At 34.1% G+C, this 5,618-nt stretch overlaps 1 non-coding gene across 1 annotated transcript; it reads left to right on the top strand.

Moving 5' to 3' along the window:
- The first annotated feature begins 5,238 nt into the window (after window positions 1–5,238).
- TRNAY-GUA (transfer RNA tyrosine (anticodon GUA)) lies at window positions 5,239–5,329 on the top strand. Its single transcript is given in 2 exon segments — window positions 5,239–5,275; window positions 5,294–5,329. It is a non-coding gene; the product is annotated as a tRNA-Tyr (tRNA).
- The last annotated feature ends 289 nt before the right edge of the window (window positions 5,330–5,618 follow it).

The raw sequence follows: 5,618 nt of genomic DNA, 5'->3' as shown, positions 1-5,618 counted from the left end.
AAACCATCTGAGCCCAAGCATCTGGTCTCCAGAGGCCTATTCTAGCAAATGGAACCCTCCTTCCGGAAAAGAACTCAGGAACTTCAATTTGCGAGACTGCCAGGCTACCTACTACACTAAAGAGTCACTCGGTCTAGATTTAGCCCCCACCTAAAATGAACTGTCTTTTACCTTTTAATTTCCCTTTTAATTTTAAAAGTATTATATTTGTACAAAAATTTTTAATTTTATATAATCAAAATTGTTCATTTTATTTTGTGTGATCCTCTTGATCATTTGTTTATTGAATCAGCCCTTGAAATGAATTGAATCTAAAAGGTAGTTTCTCCCTTACTCTTCTAACTGATTTCTCGTGTGATCTTTTAGACCTGCCATGTGTTCATTTTGTGCTAATCTTGGACTAAATCTAATTTTTTCCATATTGTTGTCTTGCTTTGCCAGCAGTTTTGGTCAATCCTTAGGTAACTAGAATCTTTGAGAGTACTAAACTAGACTATGCTAGTGTTTGTTTGCTTCTGAATATACTTTTCTTAATCTGATCCACTGATCAACCTTTTACTTTTAATCAGTATCAAATAATTTTGATGATTACTACTTTGTAGTACAGTTTCAAATTTACTTCCTTCCCATTTTTTATTATTATCATTACCTTTGTGAGCATTTATCTTTGTTTCCTCCATATGAATTTCTTTATCATTTTTCTGGGTTTATATAAATATGCTTTTGGAAATTTGGTATAGCATTGTAGGAGTAACTTAATTTAGATAGACTTGTCAGTGTTATTATAGTGGTTCGACTTACCCATGAGAGTAAACATTTCTCTAATTACTTCATTTTATCTTTATTTCTGGAGAGAGCATTTTATAGTTGGAGTCATATATTATTTCCTGGTGGCATCTTGATAGATACACTCTCAAACAATGTATAACTTCTGGATTTGTGGAATTAAAATTCAATTTTTCTTTCTATTGGGTTTTGTTGTTGATATGCAGGAACGAGGATGATTTTTATATATTCATTCTACATACTGCAACTTTGCCAAATGTATTGTTTTAAGTCATAAGTCATGTTTTTTGTTTGACTCAGGTTATCAAAAACAAGACATCACATGAGACCAGGATTATTCCATTTTCTTTTTTTACAACTTCAACTAGCATTTGTAGGCAAATGGTAGTGGTGACAATGGGACAATATTTAGTTGTAAATATTTGCCTTTCACCTTTTGGAATATAATATTAGAGAAACTCTTTTTATTTATAGTGGCAAATATCAATTGTTTTGTGGTAGTTACAGTGGCTTCTTGTACCTTGAACTACTTTTTTTGGCTGTTTGTAGTATTTTTTTTCTTTTACCTGAAAGCTCTATTTTCCTGATATTCCTAAAATTTTTGTTTTAGGATTTCTTTAAAGAGGTAATTAGTGGGTTCTTTCTCTTTTCATTTTTCCTTTTGGTTCTAGAGTTCTGGGAAGTTTTTATTCATAGTATTTTGAACTATCATATCCAAGCCTTTTCTAATCATTATTTTCAGATAGTGCAATAATTCCTAAATGGCTTCCCTTTGACCTCTTTTCCAAATCACTTTTTTTTTAATGTTTTGTATTTTAAGATTTTTTCTTTTAATATTTTGTTTTGTTTAACCATTTCTTACTTACTTCTTTTCTCTCTTTTTCATTCTACTTTTCAAGGACAATTAATTCGTGGGTAGTTTTCCAATATCTGTTCTAATGGATTTTCTTGTCTTTCTTTCTTGTCTAATTTTTCCATTTTGTATCCTATTTAACTTCTTACAGATATTCCTCAATTATTAATGGTGATTGTTTGCACACACCAGCTTGAGATTAGTAGTAGATCTAAACCTGAGCATACATACACATAATCCAAACATAGATTCTACTTGGATAACTATGGTTTAGAGAGCATAAATACTCTGCAAAAGTCTTACTTTAAAACTTATCTTATTATGAAGATAATCCTGCATTCCTACAGGGTTGTGGTATTTGGGGGAAAAGTTCCACTGGGTATGACCAAGCTGGAAAGACTTGGTTGTGGAAAGAATAAGGTCCTGGTTGCCTAAGGATCAATCTAGCTAAATATGGTCCTGGTAATATATTAACTGAGAACCAGATGGCTAAGGTAATTAAATTAGATCTTGATGGGAACATAGAGAAACAGGCCTAATATTACATTGCTACAGCAGCTGTGAATTGTTTTTTAGAAAACAGTATGGAAATATACATTAAGAGCTATAAAGCTAATCATGCCTATTGACCTAGGGATCCCATAACTAGAATTTGGCCCCACAGGCATTATCGAGAGGGTTAAAAGGTGTGTGTGTATGAAAATACTCATGAAGACTTTGTTTGTAATGACAAAATAACTAGAAATAACACAAATGCAATAATTGGTAGAAATGGCTGAATAGATTTTGAAATTTAAATGTAATGGATTGTATTATTATTAGAAATGACAAATATTAGAAATATAAAGAAAATAAAGGAATATATAAAGAAATGAAAAGAGAAAAAAGTGAATACTATATACCATGATTATTACATTAAAAAAAATAACCACAAGATAAAGAGAAAAAAGTATCCAGGTAAAACAAACTGAAAGGGAACTAAAAAGCAGAAGATATTTCTATCAGCATATATATATATATACATAACTTATATCTTTTAATTAAAGTGTAAATGATGTGGAATTTATGGTTTCACTCACAAAATTTTAATGTGTTTGTTTAGTTAAATTACTTTTTGGTGGTGGTAGTGGTAGTGGTTACTAAAATGAATAAATATTGGCTAAGGAGATTGGTAATAAATATTATATTCTAGATTCATGAAGGTATTTGGCAACCATGGAAAATCAGCAAACCTCTTTGTATTGATTCCCATTTGCAAAAAGGGAATAATAAAATTTTTTGATTGAACAGAAAATGTTCAAACTAAACTTTCATTGGAATTTAAGACCAAGCCAGCAATAGAGAATATTGCAAAATGTAAAATGAATGATTTTAATTATATCACATTTAAAAGTTTTTGTACAAACAAAACCAATGCAACCAAAATTAAAAAGAAAGCAACAAACTGGGAGAACATTTTTATAACAAAACTCTCTGACAATGGTTTAATTTCCCAAATATATAAGGAATTAAGTCAAATTTACAAAGAAATCAAGCCATTCCCTAATTGACAAATGGTCAAGGGACATGAATAGGCAGTTTTCACATGATGAAATCATAACTATCAATAAGCACATGAAAGAGTATTCTAAATCCCTCCTGGTTAGAGAAATGCAAATTAAAACAACTCTGAGGTACCACCTCACATCTAACAGATTGACCAGTATGACAGCAAAGGAAAGTGATAAATGTTGGAGGAAATGTGGCAAAATTGGGACTCTAATGCACTGCTGGTGGAGTTGTGAATTAGTCCAACCATTCTGGAAGGCAATTTGGAACTATGCCCAAAGGGCTTTAAATGAATGCCTGCCCTTTGACCCAGTCATACCACTGCTGGGTTTGTACCCCAAAGAGAAAATAAAAGAAAAGACTTGTACAAAAATATTCATAGAAGCACTCTATGTGGTAGCAAAAATTGGAAAATGGGGGGGGGGGGGGTGACCATCAAGTGGGGAATGGCTAAATAATTGTGGTATATGTTGGTGATGGAATATTATTGTCCTGAAAGGAATAAAGAAATGGAGGAATTCCATGTGAACTGGAACGACCTCCAGGAATTGATGCAGAGTGAAAGGAGCAGAACCAGGAGAACATTGTACACAGAGATTGATATATTATGGCAAAATCAAATGTCATAGACTTTTCTACCAGCATCAATGCAATTACCCAGGACAAACCAGAGGAACTTGGGAGAAAGAATACTATCCACATCCAGAGAAAGAATTGTGGAACCAGAAATGCGTTAGAAATATATATGCTAGATCACATAGTGCGATAGGGACGTGATTAAGGTTTTGATGTTAAAGGATCACTCTATTACAAATATGAATAACATTGAAATATGTTTTGGAAAATGATACATATATAACCCAGTGGAAATGCTTTGGGGGGAGGGAGAAGAGGGTGGATCATGTGACCATGGAAAATATTCTAAATAAAAACGTTTTTAAAACCCCAAAACCCTTTCCTTTCCAGGAGTGTGCTTGTTCCCCAATCTCTATCTCTTCGGAGTGTTTTTTCTTTTTAAAATATGATTAAACATATTAACTTCTAATTAACTCATTACTAAAAAAAACCTCAAAATGTAATGTTGATTACTTGAGTATTCAGGTCAAGTTCTCAGTATTAGATACAAGTAGTTAGAATATATAGTTCATACTCAAACCATTAAATATGAGGAGAAGCTTTAAAACATTGACTGTGGCTGGAAATTTGGGATCATGAAAATTGAGTGTATGCAAAGGAGGCAAACAAAGGAAAGGATCCTAGGGGTGAAGGAATTTGATCTCCACTTGCTCTGGATCACATTTGTGGTATAGTATCGTATATAGTATAGTATTGCAAATGTTTCCTGCACCAAAGTTGGAATATGCAAAGGAATTCTCTTGAGCTGGACCATCGTCGATTAATTTTTTGATTGAACAGAAAATGTTCAAGCCTTTATAATGTTCTAGTTTGTGCTAAACCATAGATTTAGCCCTGGAGTTACAAAAACTAAAATGAAATCGTGTTTGCTTTCTAGGAGGTTAAACGCCACTGGAATCTCACCTTGCCTCCTTCAGCATATAGTTCTGCTCTTGCGATTTATGTTATCTATCGGTTCTGGCCTCTCATAACACACCTGAGGCCCTAGGTGTGACTTGGAGATTGTTTGAAAGGAAAAGAAAATAATGGGAGGAAAGGAATAAAGGGGGGTGGGGGGGTGAATCCGACATGGAGATGGGGAGAAAGATGTTGGGAAGCAATTTGGAAATTTTGGAATTTTGGAAATTTTGCAATTTGGAAAGGAAAGTGAATGAGCCCCAGTTTTGCAATGGATCCACGTGATTTTTAAGAAAGTTGAAGACAGAGGAAAGAATGTGGTTAGAAAGAGTTGGGAATTTGAAAAGAGCTTGTGGTTCTCTAGGGAAAAATGAAGCCGGACGTGGCGGATTGGAGAGAGTGATAAACGTTCGGTCGGAGTCCATTTCCTTGGGACAAACAAGAAGACAAGAAAAGACTTGGCACAGAACCGTACCACACCCTTAAAATAGGACATACACCAAAACGCTCTCGATCCACCTTCGATAGCTCAGTTGGTAGAGCGGAGGACTGTAGGAGTGACAATACCTAGCTATCCTTAGGTCGCTGGTTCGATTCCGGCTCGAAGGAGGTACTTCCATTTTGTTACAGGTAAGTGCTGAATCAGTGTTGTCCAAAGAAATGTATGTTCTTTTATCACCAGTCTTTGAGCGATAGTAGAGTATCTTTGCATTAACTTCAAAAAGGATACCTCTGGTGCGAGGTAAAAAACAAAGCAAGTACCCCCAATCTCAAGAAGAAAATGTCGAACAGTCAATACTGCTTCGTACAACTTCCCCAGAGAGCTGACAAAATTTAGTCAAAATTTAGTTGCTTTACTTTGAACTGGAAACTAGCTTGCTCAGACCTATCAAAGGAT

Source organism: Monodelphis domestica, chromosome 1 (genome assembly GCF_027887165.1).
Source record: "Monodelphis domestica isolate mMonDom1 chromosome 1, mMonDom1.pri, whole genome shotgun sequence".
In the NCBI taxonomy this organism is placed as follows: domain Eukaryota; kingdom Metazoa; phylum Chordata; class Mammalia; order Didelphimorphia; family Didelphidae; genus Monodelphis; species Monodelphis domestica.
The sequence above is the reverse complement of the archived record's forward strand: the minus strand, read 5'-3'. Positions and strand labels throughout refer to the sequence as shown.